Below are 12,959 nucleotides of genomic sequence, written 5' to 3'. Positions count from 1 at the left end.
CTGAATCATCACCCTCAGTCAGAGGTCCCGGCACAGAAGACGAAGTATGCTCTGCCTTGTTATGTCTGGTGAGATAACCTTTAGTTGAACACTTGTACGGACAAACTTTACACTCATATAACAGATCACCGTCGTGCCCTTTCCTGTGTCGTTTCATATCGCTGGATGTCGTACATTTGTAACTACACTTATCACATGCGTATCTTTTTTCACCGGTATGCATCATTTTGTGTCTAGTCAAATTTCCCAAAAGAGCACATTTAAATTCGCATTTATCACATTTGTGTGATTTTTCGTCTGTATGAATAAGCTTATGATGCCTCTGTAGAGAACTATTCGATATACATTTATAGGGACATAATTTACATTTAAATGGCTTGAGACCGGAATGTATAGTTCTGTGCTTATTTAAATCACTTGATGTTGCAGATTTGTGAAAGCAAACATCACATTCGAATAATTTCTCACCGCTATGTCTCAATGCATGTTTTTTTAGATACTGCGGATGTATACATGTGTAATCACAGTCCTCGCATTTAAAGGGTTTTTCAATGCTGTGGATTATTGAATGCTTTTTCACATCACTGATCAACTCACTTTTATAAGAACATTGATCGCATTTGTGTATCTTATCGCCTACGTGTTTGATTTTGTGCCTTAGTAAATAACTCGCTGTCGTACATTTAAAAGCGCACACATCACATTCATATGGTTTTTCGCCTGTATGAATCCTGTCATGTTTTTTTAGGTCGCTAAACGTTGTACAACTGTAAGAGCATACATTACATTTATGCGGTTTTTCACCAGTGTGAATCATTCTATGCGTTTTTATATAATTTGACCTACCACATGTAAAAGAACATAGATCACATTTAAACAATTTATCGTTATTGCACTTTTTATGTTTTGTATCTTCACTTTTACTTGCTGTTTTATCTTCTCTATGGATAGTTTTATGAACGTTTAAAGCTTCTATGGTTTCGTGGACAGTGTGGCAAACTTTGCAGGTGAAAAATACCTCTTTTTCAATGCTGGTCGATGTCTCATTTTTAATGTTTCGTGGATCAGGTGACATCTATAAAAACAAAAAATATATTTTTTTAAATAAAATAATAATTAAAAAATACATCTGTAGCAGTTTCGTTTTAGAGGGACGGTACCGCGGTAGTAGGGTGGCCAGGAGGAGTGATTTAATATACTAAAACCGATAACCAACATTATAACGCACTTCGAAAAGCATTTCATGTAATAACTTCTTCTTTCGACCACCTAATAGGATCATATGGGCATCCACAGAGTACAAGTTTGTATCGACAGATTTTGTTTTTTACGAGAAATGGATGTCAGCCTCTTGCTCAACCTATAAGGTCCATACCTTGACACACACAAATTGAAAAAACAATATGTGTACTTGCCAGACCCAGGATTCGAACCTGGGACCCACGGCGTTATACTCCAACGCTTAAGCCGCGCGGCCACCGTGGGCATAAGAACTACTAGTTTAAATCGTTGTAATTTAGTAAGATGCCCTTAGCTTAATTGGGAAAGCATACTGCCGCAAATCCAGGTTATCCAGGTTCAAGTCCAGCCGGGAGTCGTATTTTTTTTTTCTACAAAAAGATTTTTCTATTCTGTATACCCACCCACGATACCCGCGTGGCTTAAGCGCCGGTCTATACTGTGGAGGGTCCCAGGTTCGAATCCTGGGTTTGGCAAGTACACATATTGTTTTTCAATTTGTATATGAGTCAGAGTATGGACCTAATAGTTGAGCAAGTGGCTGACATCCATTTCTCGTAAAAATAAAATCTGTTAATACAAACCACCACTCTGTGGGGGCCCATGTGATCCTATTAAGATCGGACATGGTCGAAAGAAAAGAAATATGCATGAGATGTTTTCAAACTATGTATGTTTAAAATAAATAAATTACCTGAGAAACACTGCCATAGTTTGAATATTCTCCTTGCTCATCATAGCAGATCTCCGTTTTGATTTCAATATGAGGTCTAAAGTTCGCCTGAAAAGTGAAATCGCTTATTTGAATGGCAACACTATTTATACCCAAGAGACGCAGGTTCGATTCCTGCCGGGCGTCTTACTTTTATCGAATAAAGATTTTTTCTATTGGCTATATTTTCTCATGAGTGTTTTCAGAAGTATGTATGTTCATTTATTAGAATGGTACATTCTTAAATCTTGTGAATTATTCGTTAAACAAAAGAAATAGTAAATCATTTTAATTAATTAATATCATTTATTTTCCCCAAGAACTGACAAGAACCGTTAAATTCATTATTATATCAATTTCCCAAGTCAGATAGTCAAGAGAATCTCATCTCATTTATGTATATCCAACTCCCCTCGACCAGACAATTTGCGTTATTAAATTTAGAATTGCTCATAGGTACTAATAAAATGATGTATATCCAATACCCATGTACCAAATCATGGCCCCCACAAAGGGGGCTGACAGGGTTCTAGCCTAGGGGCCCGGGCTCATGAAGGGACCGGCGTCGCGAGACCAGTTAAGTCATATAAACACACATCAAAAATTCTCTATTAATAGTAAAAAAAAAATTCACCTGCGGCGCTACTTTTCTTCAATGGTGTTATTATTTAAAATTATGTGGTTGTACGATACATTTTTTTATTTTTTACTTGATACTCGACAACTTCATAATTCAAATGGATGTATTAAAATATACAAAAAAAAACACTAAATATACACATTAATTTTACCGCGTACACCATTTAGAAAACGCTACTGTAGAGCGTCGCACTGCCTTTATCTTTAACGATAGGTAGGGGAGCTTGCCAAAAATCCTAGCCTGGGGGCCCGCTTAAGGATGAGGGGGCCATATACCCAACACAATTTATTCATTGTCGACTCCAGTGTGCTATGCTTAACATTTATCACTCCACCCAACATAAAAAACATAATACAAAGTGTACGACCTTGAACAACGGACATGCCACAATGTTCGAAGAATAGGTCATTACTGGACAGATCTCAAGATATAATACAATACAAAAAGGCAGACAAGCGTCCACTGGATTGATGAGGTAATCAGGTTTGGCGAAAGTACGTGCCAACGAAAGAATAAGGAACGAGAAGTTCTTTTGGATTTTGTAATTCTTTTTTCTTATACCATGATATACGATCCTTATATCATATGGGCCTCCACAGGGTGGAGGTTTGTATTAACAGATTTTTGATTTTACGAGAAATGGGTGTCAGCCACTTGCTCAACCTATTAGGTCCATACTCCGACTCAAGCACAAATTGAAAAACAATATGTGTATTTGCCAGACCCAAGATTCTAGCCTGGGACCCACGCAGTGACGTCCCTAGACAAAATGCCGCCCCATTTTTTATACAGTATTTTTCATTATCCTTTCATGACAAAAAAATCTAAGAAATGTGTTGTATCGATACATTACCGACAAAATGACTACCTACTAAATCAAATTTAAATTCCATCTCTGCTCCAATAGAAATATTGTGAGTAAGGTTTCAGATACGTTCAAAAATACACTTGACATCTTCCAAAATTCGCGAGTGAATGGCAAAAATATTTGGATAAAATTAGGCAAGTGTGTACCTACCTATAATTTAAAAAACGTGACCTCCAAGGACAATGGAAGTAAACTAGCCATCGCGAACCCAACAAAAAATACAGTCCTGTTAAATCATGTATGTTGATTAATACATTTTGTTTCCAACCAGTGAGGTGATTTTTTAATCAAAGGATATTTCCGTTATTAATAAGTTTAGGTAGCTATTTCTATATATATATATAACTAACGATTAACCTAACCTAACCTAAGGATTATCCTCGATTTGCCGGCCTTCGAGTAACTGCCGCCCCCAAGCGACGCTCAATCTGCCTACCCCCACGGGACGTCACTGGACCTACGACGTTATAGGCCAACGCTTAAGACGCTCGGCCATCGTGGGGTTAATCCTTCAATTACTTATAATATTTATAAAATTATTTATTTACCTGTGAGCTATTATGCAGTGTTTCGTGTTCTGAATGTCCATCTAATTCTTCAAATGTTGAACAAGAGACAAAACTTATAGGTGCCTCTGTGTATTCTTTATTAATTTCTATTTTAATTTTGCTCTAAAAATAAAATAAAAATGCTTTTATTAATTTTTACCATATTACATTATTACAATAAGGTTTATTATTATATTTACATATTTTTGATTCGATTTATATTTGATATGCTTTTGTTTGATTTTTACTACAATTAACCACATATTATAGACGTGCAATAGTGTGTGTTTCAACCTTCAAATACACTAATATCGAATGAGCGTTAGTGCATAAATTGAGAACAGTTGTTGTCAGTTCGAAGCACATGCTTAGAATGACGTATTCTTGGCACGTGTTTAAGTTTATCCCATAATCTTCCACACTATAGATAAGTTGTCTGTTACTCCACACCCATTAGGTATTTCAGTTTCCATTATTTCTGAGTTCCTTGATAAATACATACCGATCAGCTTGTGTTTCTATATGTTTATAGGTAATTGATTGTTTTTCAGATTAATAGGTATTCCAAGGTAAAAACCTATCGTACTGTATCAGTACACATCGTAGTTAGTTATTTGATTATCATATTAGACTGGTGCCTTGGTTCTATACAGACAGTTCAACCATGGCAACCATGGCCCCCACATTCTGAAGCGGGCACCTAGGCCAGTATCTATGGCGTCCCCCTTACCTATCGCTAAGGTTAAGAACAGTGTGATTTTCTACAGTAATGTTCCCTAAGTGGTTTCCGGAAACCCAGGGTTAAGAGTATTCCGTGTATTTTAAGCGATTTTAAATAAATCCAGTTGATTTTTGGTTTGGCACTCAGCATAATGTTATGAAGCACTGATCGCGACCTCTTTTTGTGGTACCCAAGTAATATGGAACCCTTCCGCATATTGGATAAAAATCCATTTTGTAAGTCAAGAAACACACACAAAATAGTTATAAAATAAAATACTACGCTTGAATTATCATTTAATTATTTATCAATCATCATACTGCCAGCGCTCCATTGGCAAGCCAAAAGTCCGAGGACATTAAATCGTCCGACTTGTCTACGCTCTGCTACTGATCAAAGAACAAATAAAAAAGTCGAGCTGTCAAAAGTTGCGATTATCGTAATGTTTTCCGATAATCCTTTTATTCCGATAATTTTGTGTTATGTATATGTAGACTTGCATAAAATAATAGAGCAATGAAAACAACACAAGTTTTACGTTTTCTTTTATGAATTTCATAAACACAAATAAAAAAATAATTGATAAATCTCTCATTTTCGAATGTGTAAATTAACAAATCAATCAATAAAAATATTTAAAACAATTACAGATTTTTTCGGTCCGAATGATGAATTTACGTAGTGATCGACGGGCGAAGTTTGGCAACTCGGAGAGTAAAATATCAAATATGTTTGAAATCCAACGAGCCTGGTCTGCGGATTAAAAAGTTAAGGGCGCAACTTATGTCCGTCGGAACTGAAACTAAAATTCCAGCCAGTATCTAGCTAATGTTTTTCAATGGCCGCTCGCTGACGGCGAGACTGGAATCTCTCGGCATCAAAACGGTCGCAAAGAGATGCGACATGCTAGTCGCGCGGTCTCTCAAGTTTCCAGTCACCGTAAAACAGTGGTACCAACATCATTAGATTCGGTGAAAAATCATATTTTCTTACCAAAATTGGTAGCACTGCGAACAAGTGTCATGCTATAAAAACCATTTACAACCCAAGACGTCAAAAGTACAAGACAAGCAAAATTGAAATAACCTAATTTTATTCAAGTAAACGCGGCAGCGTGCGTGTTGTTGGTTTTTGTACAAAACAGCTGATGGTCCAGTTTGACAGTTTGAGGTTATGTGATTATTATTTCAAGTGGTTTCAGTAGCGCCGTGTGCGAATCATCACATTTGTCAGTTTATGAGTACCATCACCAACCAGTATCACCAGATTTCAGTTGCGCCGTGGGAGGAGGGCCTAAATCGTCTGACTTGCGTGCCAATGGAGCGCCGGCTTACCACATCAAATTGCACCGCACAGTAGAGATGGGAAAATTGGTAGATTTTGAAGACTTAGTATACTTACTACCAGTAAAAAAAATACTTAGTATAGAAACTTGTTCCAAAATACTTATTTGTATTTGGACTACTATATAGATCGTTTGGCGTGCGTAAAAGTTTCATACTCAACTGAAACTAAAACCAACTCCATATTAGCATTTGAAATAGGTATCGGCTTCAATAGAATCGCTAAAAATACGCTGAGCTCCGCTTGTCGAATAGTCCCATTTATTATAAAATTTTAAGCACATTTAAAATTTATGAGTTGTTATTCTGTTAAGTTACAATATTATTGTTAACAAAAATGAAAAACAGTGTTTTTTTTAATTGTAAACATGTTTTGAGCGGTCATATAACAAGCTTAAGCCTGTGCGTCATCTCACCACTGTGCTGACACAAAATTTACGACCTTTTATTCATACATTCGAACGTAATAGACTAATAAATTAAAATGTACCTATATTCAAGTGCTATTTCGTTCGCGCGCATTTAATGTCAATAGTGTTGAAAGTTTACTAACTGGCGAGTGCACAGGGGCCTTATGTTATAACTGTGACATGAAGTCACCCGATGACATGACGTAATTGTGACGTAACTTCAATACACGCATCGAGGCGAGCCGCCCAAGTACACGGCTCACCATAGATTTTATTATGCTGAAACACCTATAAGTGTATGGGGACAATGGATAACGCCAGTATTTAAGTAGCGTTAATTTCTCGAATGGTATTGAATCTCTCCGGTAGTACGTCACAATGATGTCATATGACGTCATGTCGACCGGGCGACTTCTACTCGCAAGTTACAACATAAGGCACCAGAACAGCGACTCGCGATAATATCATCACAAGTTTTTTGGAATAAGTTTATTGGGCCACACATACTGAGTATGGGTAGTTTCATCCGAAACTTGAGTACACAAACTGGTGACAGTATTTCCAACTCACCTCTATCGCATAGCCACATATTTTGAAATGTTGACGTACATTAAGGGAAATAGCGCCGCAGGCGACTTTTTTTACTATTAGAGCAAAATTGTGGTGTTTTTTTCAATTAGCTGATCGACTTGCCAAATCGGGCCTCTTCTGAGCCTAGAGTCCTGTCAGCCCCCCCCGGGAATGGGACGACTGGCCTCCGGACAATTGGACGCCGCACTGTCGTAGACACGTATACAAAACGTCGACGAGGTATTTTAATCAGTTTCTATCTACTACTTAGTAGTTTGAATTCATTTTACTCTTAACATAATGTACCTATTCCTTATCACGGATTGAGAATTACCATGCCTAAAGCTTTATATAAAATAAAAAAAACTCTTTTTTCGTTGGAAATTAAACATATGCACGATTAAATCATTGTTTACGTCTGCATATTTACATTCTCACCAACTATTAAATCATAATATAACCATTTAAATAATATTGAATATTTTTTTTAAGTACCTAACGTCTATTTATTTTTGAATTCCGTGGCGTCCAGTTGTCCGGTGCCAAATTGTCCTAAACCCCCCCCCCCCTTGTGGGGACCATGAGGTCAACTTATAAAGCTACATACTTACTATGAAGTCTGATCCAGCCATAGAATTTGAACCGTCGTTACACTGATCAAAAGGCAAACAAGCTAGTGTCTCGTAGTAAAGAAATGTTAAAGTACATAACAATAAAATTACCTTCGAACCATCTTCAACTGTTGTTTTATTAGTCTGTTTCTCGAATTCATCAAACGTATGAATCGAATCATAGTCTACTGGCAATTCTATATCTTCTGTGTTGACTTCAGTTTTAATATCAGCCTAAAAATAACAGAGCTCAGTTATGCATTTATAGATCAAGGGGGCATAGCCATAAAAATTACTTATGACTAACACCTTCTAATATTTATTTCGACCATATCCTATCCTAATAAGTGCCGCCACAGAGTAGAGGTGTGTATTTACAGATTTTTTTACGAGAAATGGATGTCTGCCATTTGCTCAACCTATTAGTCCATACTCTGACTCATGCACAAATTGAAAAACAATATGTGCACTTGCCAGACCCAGGATTCGAACCAGCGACCCACAACGCTATTGGCCAACGCTTAAGCCGTGCGGCCATCTTGGGTTAATGCATGTATTCTACAATCTACGTCCTACGATGACCGAGCGGTTACGCGTCAGGCTTATAATGTCGTGGGTCCCGGATCTGGCAAATTCAGATGTTGTTTCTCAATGGAAGCATAGGAAAATTCCTGCAAATAACATGAAAGGAGTCTGAAACATAAACACTTAAACTGACACGACGACAAAATGATTACATGTAAATTGTACGTAAAACATTTCACCATTGCACAGTTCTTGCCTTCTTTGCCTTGTGTCAGTGAGCTTTCTATCAGAAAGAGATGACCATTCAATATGAACATTAATTTAATTTTCATAGCAGATTTTGGCAAAATTCATGAATTCAATAATAAAAAACTAACCTAGTGACAAGGCCCCAAAATGTAGGCCCTCAGCCGGCATTTTTCCTTAATAAATTAGTGACGTCACAACTTTTCGATCCGATCGTGAATGTCGATTTTATTTGAAAAACACGTGCCCAATCTCTAAACAAAGCTATAGTTATTGTGTATTGAGTCCCGTAGTGCAGTCTGAGTGACATATAGCCCCTCAGAATGAACTACGGATGAATTTTTTTTCAAGGGGACCAAATGGTCTTATAAGGTGGAATGTAAGTAATTGAAATGTATAGGATTAAGGTTAAAAATAAATAATAAATTGTAAACGACTTATGAGATATCATTTGCTAAACATTGTAAATAAATGTCCATTTCTATTTAATCTGATTTTGAATTATATAAAAATAAATTTTATTTTTCTAAATTGAGTCGCGATGTTTTCGCCGCGGCCAAAGTCAAATGCCTTAAATAAATAAATTATGATATCAAATATTGTCGTAATTAAAATCTAATGATTACGTTTTGTAAGTACTGATTACGCACACTCAATTTAAATAATAAATTAATATTTCGAATCGTAATAAAAAGGGTACCAATTTAAGTACCTACTTTTGTAAAAGTTAAATGAAGGAATTTCGAAAATGGAAATTCTGATAATGTAAGTCTGAGGACTCGGTTGCTCTCCTAATTTACGAATAAAAATTATTCTTTAGATCTGTCAATTAACCTCGACAGATCAATATTAAATTACCCAAAATAGGTAATTTTCAAACTCAATAAATAAAGACTTGTCATAGAAATTTTGATTGAAACTAATGTTATACCTTTAAGTTGAAGTGTTCTATAAATATAATTGAATAAATTTTAATCGCAACCCTTTCCGGCTATCCGTAATTAGCCCGCAAAAGTTCTGCATAAAAGAAACGGACAACTGCGATTTCTGCCAGTCTTATTATATCCATGTTCTTGGACGGTGATTTTAATGACTCACGTCCTTGTTACGTATTATTTTTAGCGAAAATATTTTCATTTTTCCTTTCCGTTAGCTCGATAAACGAACTAACAGATATTTGGACAATTTGTGTCAAAAGCCCTATAAGGACTTTCACGATTGTTATTAAACTTGTACCGCCTATAGGTATTAATTAATTATCTATTTTTATTCTATTGAATGATCATAATTTTCCGGAAAAGCCGGGAAATAAACAGCTTTTCTATGATTGGTCCGATACTCTGGCCATTAGCTCTGTGGAGGAGGTAGAACGATCTCCCATTGGTCCATATTTCGAATGACGTCAAAATCTCGGGTTTTTCCCGCTGGGAGTCTATATAACGGTCTGCGTTTTATGTACAGTCAGTCGTCGGTTTTTCAGTATTCCCGGGAGGTTGTGCCCGGAGGCGATCCGAATTCGCTTAGTTTTAGAGCCCTATGCACAATCGTCTGTCATAATTACAACAAAATTACAACAAAACACTATGCAGAAAGCATTTCATAGTTATGATCGAGTTGTCTATGGTCCACCAAATCTGCAATAGTTTCGTTCTGTTTTTCTATTGAAAATATTACCATATATAAAAATTCTCTTTTTCATAATTTAGGTAAATTATTTTGTAATTGTTAAACGATGACAAAAATATGAAAAATATACAAAATAAATTCAATAACTATAAATACACAATTAATATTTAATAAAAATGATTAAATGTCTCCGCAATTAGTGAATAATATAAGTTATTTTTTGACCATGTTTTTCCCGATACGGTAACACTTGCCGTTGAAATGTCAGATTTTGTCATTTACAATTATTACAAATATATGCCATGATGTGAATAATTATATGGAGTGATTAAAACTAATATTACCATGTTGGTGTGTAGGTAACTAAGTACTTATATATTTCAACTACCTATCTATTGGTTTAATATTACATAAATATCTAAATCTGAATAAGAAAAGTTAATTCATAATTCATTGATACTGACATTTCAATTCGATAATCGGTTTTACTAAATTAAGACATGTACAGAATCAAGAAAATAAGGGAAAATGTGTCGTATTAAATGTCACGGATATTTAATAGTTGTTCAATACCCATATTGAGATCAATTGTTAAATGAATTTGAGTGTATTGGCCGTTTTAAAGCCACGTCAATTTATTTTGAGAGCAGCTGTCAGTGGTAAATGGCAATACGGGAGGGGGGCAAGGGGGCGAAAAGTAGTCTATGGTTAAGGATTCCTTATATCTATAATCTATAGTTAACAGATGGATTTCGGCTACTTACAATTTTTACTGTTATTTTATGGTAAGTACGAATTGAGCATCGGGCTCTTAGATATTTCTCCGATATTCATTCGGGAGATATTTCGGTCACGTCGTAGTCTGACGTCACGGCGTGTCACGAGTTGAAACGTCATCGTAAGCGACACGTGGTTCGAGCTGTCAGATGATATAGTAAACATATCGTCATAGTACACGTCATCTATTCGCGATCTATTATATATATAAAAGGAGCATAGTTTCTTAAAGTATACGGTCGGCGACTCTTAGTTATAAGTGTGTAATCGTACATTAATTAAACATAAAATAATTATAATTGATTAACTTCATTTAATAATTAATTTAAATAAGAGTATAAAATAATTATGTAATTATTCGAAATTAAACTAAAGTGTATAATTGTCGATTATAATTAATTAAGAAAAGAAATTAAATTTGTTATCGAGAATAATTTAATAAATAATTTGAATTGAATTACCAAAAGGAGTTTTCATTTTTATTTTGAAAAACAACCAACGAAACATTTCGTGAAAAACATCTAATACTAAGGGAAGTGACAGATAGTCAGCTGTCTTTGACGTTTACGTAAATATTTACGAAAATAAGCTCGATCTGAAAGACAATCGGATAATTAATGATCTAGGTGCTAACCTATCACTAGGTAGTGGTCCTAAATAATATAAAGTTAAATAATAATGATCAAGTGTATTCCAAAAGTGTCAATCGAGAACTTTAGTTGATCACCCTCTCCCCGAATAGTATCGAGCTAGCCAAACAAAGGTTCTTAATCGGCCCGAGGGCAGGACCGGTTGCAGATAAAGTACCTTTAGGACTATTCCCGGACCGGGGTGAACGTCACTAGCCTAACAAATAATCCAGTATTTCGGCTATTTTCAAAATTTATTTGCTGCTGGCTTCCTATAAAGACGTGTAAACCGACAAAAAACCTGTTTTATTTAGATATGAATTTTATGTCAGTACCTACTATATGACCCAAAGAGGTTGGACGGTCTTTATGGCCATTTATTTCCGATACAATATTTTCATGGTGAAGTGTGATACGGCGAACTGCATACGTACAAGTTTCCGGACACGCGACAAAATACTATTAATATTAAGTAGGTATTATTATGTGTCATCATTGTCTTCAATTCTAGTCTAGTCTAGTCAAGGACTAGTCTGACTTTGACAGCTGATGAATAACAGGAATGTATATTATCTATAAATAACACTGATAGTTAATATATTTGATTTGAGAATTTTTTTATAATTCAATTTGAAACGAGAAAGGGCGAATCAATATGTCAAGCAATCTGGGATCTGAATTTGACAGCTGAAAAGTGGACCACTCGTTGCTTGGGCAAAACGTTATGCTCTGGCTTTATTAATCTAAAGATGGCGGTGGTCTGGGTCAATCTTGTGTCGACAGATTAAGTAATTAACTGTTTTAGTGTACCTTAAATTGTGACATTTGCTACAAAGATCTAGGATGTGAAATAAGTAAACTTAATATCGTTTGTTTCAGAGTTGCTTTCATATTATGTAGGCTCCATTTATAAGAAGGAAAATGTCTTCAGTATGTAACTTAAAGCGATACTGGTATTGAAGTAGTCATAATTACCTACCTCAGAAATGTTGTCGAACGTTTCATCATTGTATTCTTGCTTGATGAAACAATTCGAAGTATCGGCAAGTAGACATGATTTTTGTATTGGGGAATGTTTTATGTCAATGCTGGATGTTTCAGTATTAAAGTCCAATTCCTCTTGAGGCTCGATTTTAATGTCCATTGCAATAAATTGATTACAACCTGGCTATTATCTATGCAACAGATTCGTATGAGACAATAATCAAATGTCAAAACGTGAAATCAAAGCTGTCATCAGTATTGCCATCTTTTTCTGGCTGAGGACAAAAGCGTAAAACGTATAGTATTTCTGTTTATAATATAGTAGAAGAACACTTTCCGTCTTGAATCCTTTAAAAATTATATTATTTTTAGCATATTTGGCGTAAAATTATACAAATTATGTATTTAAATTTTTCGCTGATTCTAAATAATTATAGTATTGTAATATAATGTTATGTAACTATAGTACGGTTAGCAACACTGGCTGTCATATCAATCCACAGACAATAC

The 12,959-nt window shown here is 35.4% G+C and overlaps 1 long non-coding RNA gene across 2 annotated transcripts; it reads right to left on the bottom strand.

Annotated features, from left to right (window-relative positions):
* Nucleotides 1-844: 844 nt before the first annotated feature.
* On the bottom strand, nt 845-12,703 carry LOC147077259 (uncharacterized). Of its 2 annotated transcripts, XR_015069793.1 has the most exons (5): nt 12,445-12,703; nt 7,774-7,896; nt 4,008-4,130; nt 1,934-2,020; nt 923-1,075 (listed from the first exon to the last, which is right to left on the bottom strand). It is a non-coding gene; the product is annotated as an uncharacterized LOC147077259 (long non-coding RNA). The 2 variants fall into 2 exon arrangements; XR_015069792.1 differs by lacking the exon at nt 12,445-12,703 and having other exon boundaries at nt 845-1,075; nt 7,774-7,883.
* Nucleotides 12,704-12,959: the final 256 nt, after the last annotated feature.

The sequence above is a fragment of the Rhyacophila brunnea genome, unplaced genomic scaffold (genome assembly GCF_057557595.1).
Source record: "Rhyacophila brunnea isolate RB1 unplaced genomic scaffold, BYU_Rbru_1.0 scaffold_13, whole genome shotgun sequence".
Lineage (NCBI taxonomy): Eukaryota > Metazoa > Arthropoda > Insecta > Trichoptera > Rhyacophilidae > Rhyacophila > Rhyacophila brunnea.
Note: the sequence above shows the minus strand (reverse complement) of the source record. Positions and strands in the feature narration are given on the sequence as shown.